Here is a 20717-nt window from a genome sequence, read left to right as displayed (position 1 = left end):
TACATGTGCCATGGTGGTTTGCTGCACCCATCAACCTGTCATCTAGGTTTTAAGCCCCACATACATTAGGTATTTGTCCTAATGCTCTCCCTCGCCTTGACCCCACCCCTGACAGGCCCCGGTGTGTGATGTTCCTCTCCTTGTGTCCCTCCCAATGAGTGAGAACTCACACTTATGAAGGAGAACATGCGATGTTTGGTTTTCTATTCCTGGATCTAGCATTTCTTAAACTCTTTTTGCTTAGGGTTTTTTGTTTTTTTTTTTTTTCTATTTCAACTTTTTAATTTCTAGATACAGTTTTTGAGAATGCTATGACCCATAAATAAAATAAATATTTGTGGCTTCTCCTTATTTGACATTTTATTCTACAGCATAGTGAAATAAATTCTCATTAGTTTAAAAGGTACACATTAAAAGAATGATACTGCTAGATTTAACTTGCTAAAGCCAATGAGTAATAAAGTGTAATTTAGATATAGCCTGGTTCATTGGTATCCTAATTACAAATGATTTTTACTTATAAGTAAAAAATATATATATATAACATAAACCAATTGAAACACATATAGGAAGCCTATTCCAGGTACATTTTAATTCTGACAATGGGCTTGTAATAAGGCTAAATATTTTAAAATTTGTTCTTGTAATGCTTTGCTAATACTAAAAATATTAGCTTTAATTAACCAGAATTAAGTTTTTACTATAGTAATGACTAAGTAAGATTAAAACTATAATAAAACAACCAAAATAAAATTGCATATAGTACAAAAAACTTTTGATATAATAACTACTGTTTTTCTTCTCTATATTTTTAGCTACCTTTCCTCCTTCAAGCGGTAATAAGCAGTAAAAATATTCAGTACCTATTCTCCTCTGGGAAGGGATGACACAACAGAGACAATGGCAGGTAAGGCAAATTCTTGACATTTTTTAAAATTTGTATTTTTAATTGACAAATAATAATTGCACGTACTCATGGAGTTCATAGTGATGTTTCAATACAAAGAATGAACAGTGATGTGATGGTTAATACTGAGTGTCAACTTCATTGGATTGAAGGATGCAAGTGTTGTTCCTGGATGTGTCTGTGAGGATGTTGCCAAAGGAGATTAACATTTGAGTCAGTGGACTGGGAAAGGCAGGCCCACCCTTAATCTGGTGGGCACAATCTAATCAGCTGCCACCGAATATAAAGCAGGTAGAAAAACATGAAAACGCAAGACTGGCCTAGCCTCCCAGCCTACATCTTTCTCCCTTGCTGGATGCTTTCTGCCCTCGAACATCAGACTCCGAGTTCTTCAATTTTGAGACTTGGACTGGCACTCCTGCTCCTGAAGCTTACAGATGGCCTATTGTGGGACTTTGTGATCATGTAAGTTCATACTTAATAAACTCCTTTGTATGTCTACCCTATTAGAGATAGGGTATCTGTTGTATGTATACACACACACACACACACATATATCTCCTTTATGTATCTACCCTATTCTGTCCCTCTAGAGAACCCTAATACAAATAAGATTAGGATAATTAGCATATTCATCATCTCAAGTATTCATTATTTCTTTGGATTAGAATGTTCAATATCCTCCTTACAGCTATTGGAAACTATATATTAGTGTTGACTACAGACATCTTACAGTGATATAGGACAGTAGAATTTATTCCCTCTATCTAGCTATAATTTTGTATCCTTTAACAAATTTCCCCCTATCCTTCCCTTCCTTCTACCCTTCCCAGCCTCTGGTACTCTCTGTTCTACTTTTTACTTTTATGGGATCAACTTTTTTTAACTTCCACATATGAACAAGAACATGCAATGTTTAACTTTCTGTTTCTGGCTTATTTCACTTAACATAATGTTATCCAGCCCATCCATGTTGCCACAAATGACTTCATTGTGTTTTATGTCTGAATAGTACTTCATCTAATATGTATAGTATATTTTCTTTATTCATTTATCTGTTGATGGAGACCTAAGTTGATTCCACATCTTGGCTATTGTGACTAGTGCCGCAATAAATGTGAATAAATGTGGGGGTGCAGATGTCTCTCCAAAACAATGATTTCCTTTTCTCTGGATAGATTCCCAATAGTGGGATTCCTGGGTCATAGGCAGTCCTATTGTAGTTTTTTGAGGAAACTTCAAACTATTCTTTATAGTGGCTGTACTAGTTTGCATTCCCAACAACAGTATGTAAGAGTTCCTTTTTCTCCACATTCTTGTTAGCATTTGTTAATTTTTGTCTTTGTGCTAACAGGCCGTCCTAACTGGCATAAGATGATACCTCATTTTGGTTTTGATTTACATTTCTCTAATGGGCATTGTTTCATATATTTGTTGGTCATTTGTATGTCTTTTGAGAAATGTCTGTTCAAATTATTTACCCATATTTTAACCTGATTGTTATTTTTGCTGTTGAGATGTTTAAATTCCTTGTATATTCTGGATATCAATACCCTGTGAATGAGTAGTTTGCAAATATTTTATCCCATTCTGTTGACTGCCTTTTCACTCTGTTAATTGTTTCCTTCGCTGCTGTGCAGAGGCTTTTTAGCTTGATATAATCTCGTGTGTTTATTTTTCTTATTACCTGTGGATTTTTTTTTTCTTCTTTTTTTTAAGGCAGAGTCTCTCTCTGTCACCCAGGAGTTGAAGTGCAGTGGCACAATCTCCATTCACTGCAAGCTCCACCTACCGGGCTCAAGTGATTCTCCTGCCTCAGCCTCTTGAGTAGCTGGGACTACAGGCATGTGCCACCATGCCTAGCTAATTTTTGTGTTTTTAGTAGAGATGGGGTTTCACCATGTTCGCCAGGCTAGTCTCAAACTCCTGACCTCAGGTGATCTACCCTCCTCAGCCTCCCAAAGTGCTGAGATTACAGACGTAAGCCACAGTGCCCGGCTTAGTTTTTGAGGTCTTTTTCATAAAATGTCTTTCCAGAACAATGTCCTGAAGGTTTCTGTTTTCCTCAAGTAGTTTTATAGCTTCAAGTCTTACACTTGGATCTTTAATCTATTTTGAGTTGATTTTTATATAGAGTAAGGCGTGGGAGTTTACTTTCATTCTTCTGCACATGAATTTCAATTTTCCCAGCACCATTTATCGAAGAGATTATTCTTTCTCCAATGAGTGTTCTTGCCTTTGTCAAAAATCATTTAGCTGTAGATGTGTGAATTAATTTCTGGGTCCTCTATTCTGTTCCATTGGTCTATGTGTCTGTTTTTATGCCGATACTATGCTATTTTGGTTACTACAGCTTTGTAGTATATTCTGAGGTCTGGTAGTGTGATACTTCTAGCTTTTTTCTTTTTGCTCAGGATTACTTTGGCTAGTCCTGGTTTTTTGCAGCTCCATACAAATTTTAGAAAAACGCCATTGGTATGTTGACAGGGATTGCATTGAATCTGTAGATTGTTTTGGATGGTATTATCATTTTTACAATATTAATTTGTCTGATCCGTGAGCATAGGGTGTCTTCCCATTTGTTTGTATCCTCTTCATTTCTTTCATCAGTGTTTTTCAGTTTTTCTTATAGAAGTCTTTCATATCCTTGATTAAATTTATTCCTATGTATTTTTGTAGCTATTGTAAATGTGATTGACTTCTTGATTTCTTTTCCAGCTAGTTTGTTGATTATGTATAAAAATGCTACTGATTTTTATATTACTTTTGTATCCTGCAACTTTACTGAATTTATTAGTTCTAAGAGTTTTGGGTGGAGTCTTTAGGTTTTTCTGTATATAAGACAATGTAATCTGCAAACAGACAATTTGACTTCCTCTTTTTCGATTTGGATAGCTTTTATTTCTTAAATTACTGACTTTTGAAAATAAAAAGCTAGGGACAAGGCATAAGGGAAGATGATCTAGAAGAATATATGATTAGCTTAAGCCTGTTTTTACTGTCCCTGAGACTAAATAAAGCATGTTAAATAAAGGGTTAAAAGAAAAGAGAGGAAAAACACAAGAGTTAGATGTTGGTCAGAAAGGATCTACTCCTTGTCCCCCATCTACAGGCAGACTGCAGGACTAGTGATGTAGAGGTGATGGAAATCTCAGAATAACTTTGTCTCACTTTCCAAGTGCACCCCAGGGTGAGGGCTGGCCTCACAGCATTCCCTTAAGTCCAGCCAAACAGGAGAAATTGCTGTGGAGTGTCCAATCAGACAGCCTGAGATAGTCTCAGAAGTCACTTGCAACTCAATGTGGTGGGAAGGGTAGCAAAATGTTTTTTCATGTGGTTAGGGGTAACTCAGATATGATACTGGCCAGTGAGAAAGGACAAGGAGATGCCAATGGGACCTGGATGAACCAGTTCTAAATTATTATAGAGGAAGAAGAGTGATACTTATGTTTTTTGTCTCGTAGAACCAGGCCTACCCATTAGTAAAAGCTCTGGTGCTGTATATTTTCCTGGGATTTTTTGAAGAAAGAAGCCAGACCAGTCTCTACTCTGTTTCTTATTAGTTCCCGACACATCAATGCCATCCTCCTCCAATGCCACATTACCTCTAATTCTCATGAAATTTAACCAAAAAAGGCCTGGTGCGGTGGCTCACACCTATAATTCCAGCACTTTGGGAGGCCAAGGTGGGCGGATCACGAGGTCAGGAGATTGAGACCATCCTGGCTAACACAGTGAAACCCCGTCTCTATTAAAACTACAAAAAAAAAACTAGCCAGGCGTGGTGGCAGGAGCCTGTAGTCCTAGCTACTGGGGAGGCTGAGGCAGCAGAATGGCGTGAACCCAGGAGGCAGAGCTTGCAGTGAGCCTAGATTGCGCCATGGCACTCCAGCCTGGGCGACAGAGCAAGACTCTGTCTCAAAAAAAAAAAAAAAAAAAAAAAAGAAATTTAACCAAAAGGATCTAAACATTATAGAACACCTCAAGGACCCCAAGCATAGACAGCTTATTCATCTTATTTTCTGCTGTAAGGAATATTGCAAACCAACATACTGAAAAAGTAAAATTATAGTTAATTAAAAATTAGGTTTTACATGACAAATCACAACATACTGGCACACTCCAATAAAATAGGTTATTTATCTCTAGTGAGGAGTAAGTGGATAACAAACACAATTGTGAATATGTGCATCTGAACACATGAGCGAAATGTTCAATATGCCGGTGACATCTTTATATAAGAAATTGTGAAGAAATTGACTTCACTTTGTTTAATCCATCCTTTCTGAAGAAATGAAAGTCTAACCCCACAAGAACCGGGGTTAATATAAAATGCTATGCCAATAACCTTAAAAATATCAGTTTATAGTAGAAATAAGAATTAATAAGTCAAAGAAGTTTGATCTGCCCAATTATAAAGTGAAGCCTTAGGCCAATTACAAGTCCTATGGCGCCATTTCATGCTGTGTAATGTACCTGCAAATGACCTGAAATCATTTTAAAGTAGAGAAATACAAAAGCAAATAATTTGAGAAATTGAAATGAATACTTTAAGTGACAAGCACCTCAATTACATAAAGAAATATGATTATAAATCACAGTTTACACACATTTAACATAGCACTATTGTATGTATATTAGTGTGACTACAAAATGCAATAGGCTAATACTCTCTGCGTGGAACTTGAGACTAGCAGGAATGGGAAAAAACAGTGAAGAGTTGCAAAATAATATAAGTTATATACAAATTATCCATCAGGAAAGAGGAAGTATAACATGATCAGATTTACATGTTCAAAAATTCACACAGTGATTGATGGATTATTGAACTGAGGCAGACCAATGGTTGACATAGGCAGAAAAATAGAAGCCTATTATAGTTGCCCAGGTGAGAAATTCTGGTTGTAGAGGTGGAGGGAAGAAGGTAGGTATGAAAGAGATAAGGAAATAGATATGACTGAACCTGGTAATTGATTGAACTTGAAATTAAGGAGGAGTCCAAGAGAAACGTAAAATTCTGGCATGGGCTACTGAGCAGTGTGGACAAAGAGAATAAGGTGTTTTTTTTTGGAAGATGTTGAGTAGAAAAAATCTGAAGTACATACAGGTGAAGCTGTCCAAGAGGAAGTCATATATGTGGGTCTGGAATTTAGCTTTACCTTTAGGTCAATGGATAGAAATTTGGGGCATTTTGTAATCCAGAACTGGAATATGAATTTGACCTTATTTATGTTTTGTGTATAACCACTGTAGTGCAGGTAAAGAGCCCGGGCATCAAAGCCAGAGCACGTGGATCCTAAACCCAGCTTTAAGACTTACTAGCTGTGTGACCTGAGGGACATTTCTGATCCCTTTGTGACTCATTTTATCATCTCTCACATGGGAAGGGTTACTATAATTACTGCCACACTGCATAGTTATGAGGAATAAGTAATTGAATACATATAAAACCCTTACTGCTTAATAAATATTAGCCATTAATAATGTTGGGTTGAACAAAATGAAATTGTCATTTTGAAAGTCAAAAAGTCAAATACTGAAATTTCATATGATTCAATTTCAGATCTGTTAGTGCATAAATCTTGTGGCATTTTCCTGTTTCCCAAATTCAGTCTCACCTGTAGTAACTCCATCTGCTCTACCTTGGATGATATAAACAGGTGCCACAAGTCATCTGAGAATATGGATTGACTTGAAGAGGTAATTCTTGAAATAAAATGTCAAACTTCTGTTTGACTTTCCTCTTAACCTCTGAAATCCTTTCAATTGCGGAAGCAGAATGATCTTATTTGTTTTCATTGCAAAATGACAAAAATACTCTGGTAATTTTTCCTGAAATATGCGCTTTGTTTGAACAGAGTTGCATAGTGAAGATTATCATTAGTATCAACACCCTTGGAGAGGATTCATATATACTATCTCTGAGAGAAAAAAAAAAAGCCTACTTTACCAATGAATCTCTCGGACTTAGTTAAATAATTATGGAACTAGAATTCAGGTCTTTATTCACTCACTTACCATCTGCTTCCTTTAGGTTATATTCTAAGTAGTTGAATCAACAGATGAGAAACATGAACATAATATAAAAGATCCAGCTGACTTGAAACCTTATGCATTCCAATATTACTATATTTAAGAGCAAAAATAAACTTGTATACTGGTAGTACTATTTCTATAAACATGAATATTTTGATGGGGTCATTACTGCAAATCCTTTGTGTAATAAAACATTGTGGTTTGAGGTTCTATTCAGAACATAGATCATACAATTTTCAAAATCTAAATTGGGTAGCTAATCCAAATCTTGTCTGTGTCTGCAAACGAATGCAGCAGTTAGAGTTCTAGCACATATGGCCAACAACTTCAGACGTGTGCTTAAAATACTATAGAAAAGACCTGGGTGGGCAGGCGCTTTGTTGGATTTTAAGAGAAGGAGATTGTGAAGTATTTGCACATGCATTAAAAGTAAATGTTACAGTATGTATATAACATTTAACAGGTATTCGGCTTCTGAAAAGAAATAAAAGATGGATGTTACTTTGCAGTGTCTATAACAAGCAAATATTTTGGAATGATCAAAATATTAATCTTTCCTATTGATCCATCTTTTGAAGTCTTGATATTGATCCTCCTTATTCTTTATTTCTTCTGAAAAGTCTTTAATCAATGCTTCTCTTTCTTTAAAATAAAGGCAGCACCTTCTTTATAGGTACCACATGATTGGAAATTTATTTTGTTATTTATTTGTGTTCATTTATCCAGCCTACTTTTTTAAAAGCCAAGTTCAGAAATCTATCATTAAAAATTGAATACTGAACCAAAAAGAATCTTTTGTTCATAAGATAAAGTTTGTTTCTTCTGTCTGTAGTAATGCCAGGCAAACAAACAAACAAAGAAAAAGTCAATTGCAAAGCAATACTAGGAATTCTCTGACATGGGAATTTTAACTGTGGCTATTTCACTAGTATGCTATATTATTTTGTTATAATCTTATTATAAGATTTATTTTGTTACATGTACATATGGATTATATTTGGATTATAAATGTCCCTGTTGTATAACATTAAAAATAAAGAGAAATATTTTAAAAGAGCAACAGCCTTTAAAAACTTGTATATGGTCAGATTTAATGTATGCAACTATCTACTAGTAGTTAATGGCTGCTTCTCTGATTTTAACTGGGATAAAGTATAATGATGACAGATAAGATGTACTTTTTATTTTCTTCTCCCTTAATAATAAAAGATATCTACAAAAACTCTAATATCAAAAACTCAAATATCACACTTAATGAAGAAGATTTTGATTCATTTCTATTCTAGGTAAGAATAATAGAAGGAGTGCTGCAATGAACACTATTATTCAGTATTTTCCTGGAGGTCAAAGGCAACACAATAGCTCAAGGAAAACAGATAAGAGATACGAGAAATGGAAAGTGTGTCCATTAGGATTAGTTTCAGCTGTACATACAGAAAAATCTTAAATAATAATACCTTAAATAAGATAGAAGTTTCTCTCTCACGGAAGGAAGGAAGGAAGGAAGGAAGGAAGGAAGGAAGGAAGGAAGGAAGGAAGGAAGGAAGGAAGGAAGGAAGGAAGGAAGGAAGGAAGGAAGGAAGGAGGGAGGGAGGGAGGGAGGGAGGGAGGGAGGGAGGGAGGGAGGGAGGAAGGAAGGAAGGAGAGAGAAGAAAGAGAGGAAGGAAGGAAGGAAGGAAGGAAGGAAGGAAGGAAGGAAGGAAGGAAGGAAGGCAGGCAGGCAGGCAGGCAGGCAGGCAGGAAGGCAGGCAGGCAGGCAGGCAGGCAAGAAGGAAGGAAGGGAATGAGAATCTAGAGGCAGGCAGGCAGGCAGGATTGATGTGATAGCTTCAAAGTGATCAGGGACCCATACTTCTATCTTGTTGCTGTATGAGTTTTGCATATGGCCTTCTGTTTAAGGTAAACTCCCAGCCAATGAATTTTCATTTTAGGTAATTTCAGGAAGAAGTAGTGAGGAAGACAAGCTCACCTTTTCCCATTTAAGGAGGCTTTCCTAAAGTCCCACACAACACTTTGCTTAAATCTCATTGACCAGAATGAAATCACAGGGTCACACCTGGTTGCAAAATTGCCTGGAAGATGTAGTCTTTTAGAAGAGTGGCAGGGTGCCCATATAAAAATTGGCATTTGGGTTAGACAACCGGAAGTCCCTGTCAAAGAAATGGAAAAAAAAAAGTCGTTAAGTCATTACTTCTATATATTATGGTTGTCCACATAGAGAAGTGCAAAGGCACTCTGATACATACTTTTAAAACTAAATAGAATCTTCATCAAGATTTAGATATATATATGGGGAGAAAGAACAAGATAAATATGTGTGACCACATAGAAATGTGTGAAATATTTATTGCAGAATTTTTGGTAATATAAAAATGGAAACACATTAATGTCTATTATAGACGGAATGGCTAAATAAATGATTGCATATTTATTTCATTTATAAAATCAAATACTTGGCAATAGTTAAAATTAGTAAAATCGATTTACGAGTAATGATGATTACACTTCAAAAACATTGTTCACTTGATATATATCATTTATTTTTAAAAATCTGTCATGCCTGTAATCCCAGCACTTTGGGAGGCCAAGGTGGGTGGATCACGAGGTCAGGAGATCCGAGATCTTCCTGGCTAACATGGTGAAACCCCGTCTCTACTAAAAATACAAAAAATTAGCCAGACGTGGTGGCAGTCTCCTGTAGTCCCAGCTACTTGGGAGGCTGAGACAGGAGAATGGTGTGAACCTGGGAGGCGGAGCTTGCAGTGAGCTGAGATCACGCCACTGCACTCCAATCTGGGCCACAGAGCGAGACTCGGTCTCAAAATAAATAAATAAAAATCTGAAAAACAATTAGTAAAATATTAACACATTAAATCTAGGTGTTGGGTATTCCCAGAACTGTGTCTGTTTTTGTACCTTATTATGTCTTTTGCACATTATAGCCAAACACCGTCTCATGTATTAGACCCATTTTAAGATTGAGGAGACTTGGACTTTGAGAGATGAGTTAATTTGGTCAAAGTCATGTAGTTTTTAAAAACTTGAGAATCAAATCCATGCCTGCCTGATTCTAGAGACTCTAAAATAAGCAACTTCAAGAAGTAGGATTTAGCCCTATTTTCAGCCACAAATCTTCTGTCTATAACAAAGCCACAAACTGAAGCATCAATTTAAAACTGTCCCTGATACTTGCTAAACTGAATACATCAAAAGGTAGGACTAGTTCAATATAATTTCAAAAGGGTTAAAAACCATATAAGTCTATAAGAAATAGCAGGTATTTTGAAAACAGCTTGGCTAGAAATGTAAAAAGCTAGAGATTGTTCAGAGTAACAGTGTTTAATAGGAAAGTTCTTTTTTTAAACAGTGGAGTTGAAAGAGACAGGATGAAAGTGTAGATGTGAAGTTGCCTATGGGGCTCAACAAGCAGAGAACATCTAGGCTGAAGGCTAAATCAATGTTTTACCTTGCAAAGCAAACACTGATTTCTCTTGGATGAAAGCTCAGGAGTTGGCAGAAAAAGGCAACTGAACCATCTATGGAAATGTATTAAATGCAAGTTGGATCCTGACTAGCTTCTGCAGATCACATACATGCATCTGTACTCACCAGTAACTTTTCCGCTCCAACCGAGAGGCTCTGAGACATTCCACAGGCCTTTCTTTCTTCTTCTTTTTTTTTTTTTTGTTTTTGTTTTGTTTGAGACAGAGGCTCATTCCGTCTCCCAGGCTGGAGTACAGTGGGGAAATCTCGGCTCACTGTAAGCTCCGCCTCCCAGGTTCATGCCATTCTCCTGCCTCAGTCTCCCGAGTAGGTGGGACTACAGGTGCCCGCCACCACACCCAGCTAATTATTTTGTATTTTTAGTAGAGACGGGGTTTCACCATGTTAGCCGGGATGGTCTCGATCTCCTCACCTTGTGATCTGCCCACCTCGGCCTTCCAAAGTGTTGGGATTACAGGTGTGAGCTACCGCACCAGGTCTCCACAGGCCTTTCTAAACCCGTGGCAAAATCATACTCACAAGACTGTGAGCCCCTCTGGAGTAGGAACCACACCATTCATTTTTGTTTCTCTAAATCCCAATTCAGTGCCAGGCTTCTAATAAGTGCTACAAAGATTGGATAAGTAAGTAAATGCAATTCATCGTTCCATCCTATATTTGCTGAGTCCTCTGAAGTCTTTCCCCTCCTATTGATTCCCACTAACCATAACTTAATCCGACAGTATTTTCCCAAACTGTAATTGCAATATGATCCTATATGATTTTTTTAATGTCCATTCTTTTCATACTGATTGATCCCACACACTGACAGGAGGAATTTTGTAATAAAACTTTCCAGTGACATCCAGTGGTTATTGGATAAGTTTCCTCTTTCTAGCATGGTCACACTGCAGGCACATTTGCATTCCCTTAGCACAGCGTACTCTTCCATGAAACTTTCCATTTGTAGATGCTACTACTGCTGTTCCATCCAGCAAACTCCATCTAGTCTTTAAAACCCAAATGAAGTCCTTCTGTCAAGCTTTCTCCTAATCCATCAGACACAGCCCTCTCTGTCCCAGCTCCTTTGTATATATGGCTATTTTAATGATGATTGCACTGTGAACTAATTTTTAATAGTTAACCACTGTGGGAGAGATGGACAAGGAAAATTAGAGATGATCAGGTGGGGTCTATTTCTCCTTTAATCAAATATGGGCTGAATGTTATGATTTGATCAATAAATTATGGCAGAAGGGACTCTGTGCCAGTTTGGGCTAACATTTAAGAGAACGGCAACTTCTGCTTTGGTCTCTCAGAGTCCTAAACCACCCCATAAGGCATTTGACTACCCTGAGAGCTCCATGCTGTCATGGAGTCCAAACTAATATGCTAAGAGACTGGGTATAGAAGAACTAAGACCCTAGATTTGTGACCCAGCGATCTTCACTTATTTGATCCACCCCAGCTAAGGTTCCAAACATAAATCATGCCTACTTGGTCCTGCCTGAATTGCTGAGCCATAGAATCATAAGCATATACAATAGGCATTGTTTTATGCTGCTAAATTTTTGGATCATTTGTTATGCATCAATAGATAATTAGAACAACCTTCAACATCCACGAGTATTTTCCTAGTTCTCTTCCTACAACATTAGTTGTTATGGCCTCCCATTGTTTTCTCATTAAACATTGATGTCTCAAACTTCTAAACCTTGTTTAACTGCACTGATTTCCTGGGGAAATTTCCTTCTGTATGAAGGCTTTAAATATCATGCTTATGCTTATGATTTCCTAATGTATATCTGGAGCTATCTCAGAAAATCCAGACATACCCATTTACTTCCTTGACATCTCTATTTTAATGTCTAATAGGCAACTCAAATTAAGCACATTACAAATGAGCTCCTGATCTTCTTCACCAAAACCACAACTCTTGAAGTGCTCCGTATCTCAATATATGTATTCAGAGTCATCAAGTTGCTCAGAAAAACGTCATAGGCATTACCCTTGATTCCTCTTTTTTTTTGCAGACCTCATTTCAATTTATCAACAAGCACTGTTGACTCTACCTTAAAAATATATCCCAACCTGAGTGACCTTATAAAACATAAGACAGAGTCAGTCCCTACAGTCAAACTGCCAACAGCTTTTCATCACGTTTATAGCAAAACCCGAAATTTTTACCATGATGCTATATAATCTGGCTCCCAGTGACTTCTCCAACCTCACAGAGTTTCTATTCCCTTTCTTCCTCTTTCTGCTCCAGTCACATTGGCCTTCTTGCTGGGCCTAGGCATGCCAAACAGATTCCTGCCTCAAGGTTGCAACTCTTTTTTTTTCTTGTATTTTCCCTGGCCTTACACATGACATTCATTCGGGTCTTAGTGAAAATGACATCCTCAGCAAGGTCCTTTCTGCAAGCCACATCTACAATAGAGACCCCTCTGTCGCTGGCACTCTCCCATAGAGTTGCTCTATTTTTCATCGTTGTACTTTTCACCACCTGAAATTCATGTTACCAATACATATTTATTTGATTGCTTGTTTATTGCCAACTCCAACTATTTGAGGTCAGGTACTTTATCTTATGTACTACCATATCCTCAGTCAAGGAAAAGTGCCTGGGCAAAATACACATTACTTAACCGAATAAACTCAAAGAAGGAAGGAATCTTTAAATTCCTCAACTCACGGCCTTGAATATTTCTTGGTACAAATAATATAGTCAAGGAATATTTGTGAATGTGTTCAAATTAAGTCTGGAAGTCATTCCTAACAACTTATGTAGCTGTCTTCTTTCGAATAAAGTATTTAATCAGGCAGTATGTGAAAGCAAATTTTCATGATTTCTGGGTAGCAGATTTCTGATTTTCATCTTAAGTGTCAAGCAGATCTTAATATTTGATGTTCCTGTGGCTGATGTGCTTTTTGAGTAAAGTTCACTTTGTTTTAATAAGGTATACCCAAAAAAGTGATATTTGACTACCATGATTTCTTTTTTTGCTGAATTATTTGGGACAATAGATGAACCATGCATGGAAGTATTTTGAGGGAATTGTTCTTACATTTTAAATGTAAATCTGTTATAATAGAGCAATGGTGAAAAATGTGTTCTTGAGACACATTTTTAGGATGTCATCTAATTGGTAATGCAAGGCACATTTATATTTCTGACTATGCAGGGTGCTTGTCAAAAGATGTGTATTTTAAAAATCAGAAAATTGAAATTCTCAAACATTACCAGGTTCTCTACATGCATCTTTTAAGCCATGTTATATTTTTAACTTGATTTCTAGACGAAGGAGCCTTTTACTAGGAATTTCTTAATATTCTATAGAGCTGGGGAAGTTCATGACAGCTCTGTGCCATCAAAAACACATCAGCGTGTTTGGATCATTACTCTCCACCGACAAAATTCTCTCTCTTAACCAACTGTACATCCCTTTTTGTATTTCAATTTTACAATATTAAACCCTCCAGAAATGGCAGTGCTAATTTTTCACATACCTCTTTCATGTACTCTATTTTGCTAAATAAATTATTCACTAAATTTTGCATATGGTTCATTAATCCTCAATTGTGTGGCTTTAGTTTTTTCCTTTTAGAGGTAAAAGTAAGGTCTGCTGCATTTCTAAAGCCCTTTTTTGGATGTTCATTGTGCCCTGAGTTGTATAATTGGATTCTTTAGTCATATATCTTAAAAATGCACCACTAACAGAGTTGGAAAAATGTAGCACTACTAAGTTTAAATGTAAGAGTTCTATGCATTCAAATAAAATTTACATGAGGAGATGTATTATCTTAGTTTGCCAGAAAGCCACTTTAGTGTTTTAGACAACAAATTGCTCATGATACATTTTCTATTCCAACATATTCCAGACTGAATAAAAATAAAAGGTACAATTTCAAATGCTATCACCGACAATTTGCTTCTTTTTATGGCACATTTTAGATTTTCTTAGTGTGGGTGATTAATTTCACAAAGAAAGTACATTTTATCTTAGTGTCTGTGTGTACCTTACCTATCATGTTTCTGCAGTTATGAAAATGAACAGACGCCAAGCATAAAAAATCATATTTTGGAATCCATGAATTATAGTGAATTGTGACTTACAGTTTTTTAAAGCAGTGTTGCATGGTGTTAAGAACAGATACCCTGAAATCAGATGACCTAAAGTCTCAGTTCTGCCACTGACTGGATTGGGTAAGTTTGTAACCATTCTGAGCTTCAGCTACCTAATCAGTAAAGTGGAAATAATAATAGCACTAACTGCACGGGGGTGTGCTGAGGTTTACATGAGAACTTTGTGTAAAATAGTAAGATCATATACTTGACAAGTAATAGCTAGTTTTTTTCTAAAAACTTATTCTATATCCAAAATATAATATTATTAAGTGCTTACTATCTATCTGCTCTTGTACCAGGAACTCAGGGAAACAACTGTGATCAAAAGAGACATGGTCGGCATACTTTCTAGAAAGTCTGATTGCAGTGAAAAACTGTATAAAAGGCATAAGGTTATATACCTGACCACTTCTCACCACCATCACTGCTACCACCCTGTTTCATCATCCCTTGCCTCCACACTGGTCTCCCTGTTTCTCTCTTTGCCCCTATTTTCTATTCTCAATGAAGCAGCCAGAGAAATACTTCTAAAAGACTAGACTGATAATGTCACATCACTGCTCAAAGCACAACAATGGCTTCCATTTCACTAAGAATGAAAGCTTGACTCCTTATACTGGCTTCCAAGGCCAGGATGATCATCCTTTTCTTCTCTGACTTTTTTTTTTCCCTACTTCTCTATACCTCACTTACACTTTTCTAACTACACTGGTCTCCTTGCTCTGTCTCAACAGCACCAGCATACTTACAACTCAGGGTCTTTGTACAAGTTATTTTGTTTTCCCGAGACCATCTTCTGCTAGGTATCCTCTTGACTAATTTTCTTCCTTCTTTGAATTTTGCAAAAATAATACCCTCTTAATGAAGTCTGTCCTAATCACTTTATTTAAAATTGTAATCTGCCTCTACTTCCCATATGAAATGGCTGTCTTTTCTGTTTTTCCCACAGCATTTATCATTTTCCAACATTATATATAATTTAGATATTTGTTATATTTGTAAATATATATGTTTGTGAGTACGTATATGTAAGCACCACAGGTTAGAGATCTGTTTTGTTTACTGTTGCTTCCCAAGAACTCAGAGCAATGCCTGATAATTAGTAGGCATTCAATAAATCTTTTTAGATAAATCAAAATTTTCAACAAATATGCTAATTCACAGTGTTTAAACTCAATGGTATGTTATTTTCAAACTAAATAGCAGGAGAGAAGAAAGAGGTGAGAAGGAACTTAAAAGTAATAGCAGAAACTACGATTACTTTTGCACCAACCTAATACATATATAGTCATAAATCACACAACCATGTATCAGTCAATGACAAACTGCATATATGATGTTGACCCCATAAGATTATAATAGAGTTGAAAAATTTCTATCACCTAGTGACACTGTAGCCACCTTAATGTCATAGTACAAAACATTACTCATGTGTTTGCAGTGAAGCTGGCAAAAAGAAACCTGCATGCCAGTCATATAAGAGTCTATCACCTATAATTATTACATAATACTTGATAACAGTATAATGACTATGTAACTTGTTTATGTATTTACTGTACTTTTTACTCATTATTTAAAAGTATACTCATTCATATATATGCATATATATATTTTATATATATATATGTTAAGTGCAAAACAGCCTCAGACAGATTTTCAGGATATATTTCAGAAGAAGGCATTGTTATTATAGGAGATGACAACTCCATGCATGATATTGCCCCTGAAGACCTTCCAATGGGACAAGATGTGGAAGTGGAAGACAGTGATATCAATGATCCTGACCCTGTGTAGGCCTGGGATAATGTGTATGTTTGTGTCTTAGTTTTTAAGAAAAAAGTTTAAAAAGGAAGAAAGAGAAGACCACAAAACAACTAGAAAACAAATAAGACAATGGCAGAAGTCCTTATCGATCAGTAGTAACATTGAATGTAAATAGACTAACCTCTCCAATCAAAAGTCAAAGTGGCTGAATGGATGAAACACCAAGATCCAATGATCTGTTCCCTACAAGAAACACACTCTACCTATAAAGACGCACATAAACTAAAAATAAAGGGATGGAAAAGGATATTACCTGCAAATGGCAACCAAAAAAGAATAGAAGTAGCTATACTTACATCAGACAAGATAGAGTTCAAAACAGAAACTATAAGAAGAGACAAAAATATTACTATATAATAATAAAAGGGTAAATTCAGCAAGAGGATGTAACAGTTGTAAATATATATGCACCAACACTAGAGCACTCAGATATATATATATAGAGAGAGAGCAAATATTATTAGAAATGATTATAGAGATTGACCCCAATCAACAAAGAAACATCAGACTTAATGTGTACTGCAGAACAAATTGACCCAACAAATATTTACAAATCATTTCATCCAATGGCTGAAGAATATACATTCTTCTCAATGCATGAATTATTCTCAAGGACAGACCATATGTTAGGTAAAAAATAAGTTTTAAAACAGTCAAAGAAATAATACCAATTATCTCCTCTAGCCATAGTGGAATAAATGAAGAAATCAATAATAAAAAGAATTTTAAAATTATATGAACATATGGAAACTAAACAGTATGTTCCTAAATGACCAGTGTGTCAATGAAGAAATCAAGATGAAAATTGAAAAATATACCTAAATAAATGATAATGAAGACAAAATATACCAAAATCTGTCAGATACAGTGAAATGAATACTCAGAGGGAAATTTATAGCTATAAATGCCTACATCAAAAAAGTAGAAAAATGTCAAATTAACAACCTAACAATGCATCTTCAAGAACTAGAAAAGCAAGGGCAAGCAAACCCCAAATTAGGAGAAGGAAGGAAATAAAAAGATCAGAGCACAAATGAATATAATTGAAATAAAGGAACACAAAGGTTCAATGAAAAACAACTGCTTTTTGAAAAGATCAACAGAATTGACAAGTCTTTAGCCAGAAAAAGAAGAAATGACAGAAGACCCAAATAAATAAAATCAGAGATAAGAAAGGAGACATTACAACTGATATCACAGAAATTCAAAGGATGGTTAGGGGCTACTATGAGCAATTATATGACAATAAATTGGAAAACCCAGAAGAAATGGATAAATTTCTAAACATATATGACTTACCAAGATTGAACCATGAAGAAATAAAAAGCCTGAACAAACCAACAGCAGGTAACATGATTGAAGCCTAATAAAATGTCTCCCATCAAAGAAAAGCCTAGAAACTAATGGCTTCACTGATGAATTTTACCAAATGATTAAAGAAAAATAAATAACAGTCCTAATGAAATTATTCTAAAAAATACAACAGAAGGGACTACTTCGAAACTTATTCTAGGAAGTCAGTACTAACTAGCCTGATGCTGCAGCCAGACAAAGACACATCAAACTCTCTCTCTCTCTCTCTCTCTCTCTCTCTATATATATATATATATACACATATATATATGTATATATATATGTATACACACACACACACATATAAGAGAACTATTTGTCTGAATCATTGTATATAACAGAACCCTGTTTCACATAAGGAGAAAACAACAACAAATTTCAGCACCTACGGCATCCTGACTAACCAGAGTTCTTGAGTCTGTCCATGTGACAATTTTACTGCTAGCAAACTCAGCATTTGAGAAAACTAGCATACTAAACAAAACTACAACCAAGGACTCCCACAGATCCCATTTCACTTCCCTGCCACCTCCAGCAGAGCAGGTGCTTGTATCCATGTCTGGGAGACTTGAAGACAGATCACATCACAGGACTCTTTGCAGACAGTCCCCAGCACCAGCCCAGGACCAGTGGCCCCAATGGGTTTCTAGACCCAGAAGCGCAATAACAATCACTGCAGTCTGACTCTCAGGAAGCCCCATTCGTAGGGGAAGGGGAAGAGTGCCACATCAAAGAATCAACCCATGGGATGAAAGAATCTGAACAGAAGCCTTTGAGCTCCAGATCTTTTCACTGAAAGTCTATCCAAAATGAGAAGGAACCAGAAAAGTAATTCTGGTAATATAAAAAAACAAGGTTCCATAACATCCTCCAAAAGATTACATTAGCTCTCCAACAATGGATTTAAACGAAGAATAAATCTCTGAATTGCCAGATAAAGAATTCAGATGGTTAATTATAAAGCTACTCAAGGAGGTACCAGAGAAAGGTAAAAATCAACTTAAGAGAAATTTTAAAAAACAATATAGAATATAAATAAAAAAACTTTCCAGAGAAATAGATATCATAAAGTAAAAACAAACAAACAAACAACCAAAAACTCCCCCACAACTTCTGGAAATGAAAGACACACATAGAGAAATACAAAATACACTGGAAAGTTTCAACAATAGACTAGAACAAGTAGGAGAAAGAACTTCAGAGTTTGAAGACAAGGCTTTCAAACCCAATCTGACAAAGACAAGAAAAAGAAATTTTAAAAATGAACAAAGCCTCCAAGAAATTTAAGATTATGTTAAATGACCAAACGGAAGAATAATAGATGTTCCTGGGGAAGAAGAGAAATCTAAAAGGTTGGAAAACTTATTAGAGGGAATAATCAAGGAAAACTTTCCTGGTCTTGCTAGAGATCTAGACATTAAAACACAAGAAGCTCAAAAAACATCCAGGAAATTTATCACAAAAAGATTATCACCTGGGCACATAGTTTTCAGGTTATCTAAGGTCAAGACAAAGGAAATAATCTTAAGAGCTGTGAGGCAAAAGGATCAGATAACCTAAAAAGAAAAACCTATTAGATTAACACAAATTTCTCAGCAGAAACTCTGCAAGACAGAAAGGATTGAGGTCCTATCTTTAGCCTCCTTAAACAAAATAATTATCAGGCAAGAAATTTGTATGCAGTGAAACTAGGCTTCATAAATGAAAGAGGGGTAGTCTTTTTCAGACAAGCAAATGCTGAGAGAATGTGCTGCTACTAAGTCAGCACTACAAGAAATGCTAAAAGGAGTTGTAAGTCTTGAAATAAGACCTAAAATACACCAAAATAGAACCTCATTAAAGCATAAATCTCACAGGATCTATGAAATTATAACACAATTTAAAAGAAAAAGGTATTCAAGCAACAACTAGCAGGATGAACAAAACAATACTTAACTTCTCAATACTAACATTAAATGTAAATGACCTAAATTCTCCAATTAAAAGATACAGATGACACAATGGATAAAAATCCACCAACCAGGTATCTGCTGTCTTTAAGAAACTCACCTAACACATAAGGACTCACATAAACTTAATGTAAAGGAATGGGAGAAGATATTCCATGCAAATGGACACCAAAAGCAAGCAGAAGTAGCTATTCTTCTATCAGACAAAACAGACTTTAAAGCAACAACAGTTTTAAAAAAGACAAAGAAGGACATTATATAATGATAAAAGAAACAGTCCACAGGAAAATATCACAATCTCAAATATATATGCATCTAACACTGGAGCTTCCAAATTTATAAAGCAATTACTACTAGACCTAACAAATGAGATAGATGCCACCACAATTATAGTGGGGGACTTTAATACTCCACAGACAGCATTAGACGGGTCATCAAAATAGAAAGTCAACAAAGAAATAATGAACTTAAACTATATTCTAGAACAAATGGGCTTAACAGATAATTACAGAACATTCTAATGAAGAACTGCAGAATATACATTCTATCCATCAATACATGCAGCATTCTCCAAGATAGACTTATATAATCAGTTATTAAAAAGTCTCAATATATTTCAAGAAAATCAAAATTATATCAAGTACTCTCTCAAACCACAGTGGAATAAAATTGGAAATTAACTCCAGAAGGAACCCTCAAGACTATACACATACATGGAAATTAAATAATCTGCTCCTGAATGATCTTTGGGTCAACAATGAAATCAAGATGGAAATTAAAAAATTCTTTGAACTGAATGATAATAGTGACACAACCTATCAAAACCTCTGGGAGGCTAGGCGCGGTGGCTTACACCTGTAATCCCAGCACTTTGGGAGGCTGAGGTGGGCAGATCACGAGGTTAGGAGATCAAGACCATCCTGGACAACATGGTGAAACCCCCTCTCTACTAAAATACAAAAAATTAGCTGGGCATGGTGGCCTGTAGTCCCAGCTACTGAGAAAGCTGAGGCTGCAGAATCGCTTGAACCTGGGA

At 36.0% G+C, this 20717-nt stretch overlaps 1 long non-coding RNA gene across 1 annotated transcript in view; it reads left to right on the top strand.

Annotated features, from left to right (window-relative positions):
• LOC126947507 (uncharacterized) overlaps window positions 1–1018 on the top strand; it is a 158149-nt gene extending 157131 nt beyond the window's left edge. The window contains exon 3 of the long non-coding RNA XR_007723107.1: window positions 816–1018. This is a non-coding gene — a long non-coding RNA (uncharacterized LOC126947507). The remainder of the gene's footprint in view (window positions 1–815) is intronic.
• The last annotated feature ends 19699 nt before the right edge of the window (window positions 1019–20717 follow it).

The sequence above is a fragment of the Macaca thibetana genome, chromosome 2 (assembly GCF_024542745.1).
Source record: "Macaca thibetana thibetana isolate TM-01 chromosome 2, ASM2454274v1, whole genome shotgun sequence".
Taxonomy (NCBI): Eukaryota; Metazoa; Chordata; class Mammalia; order Primates; family Cercopithecidae; genus Macaca; species Macaca thibetana.
The sequence above is the reverse complement of the archived record's forward strand: the minus strand, read 5'-3'. Positions and strand labels throughout refer to the sequence as shown.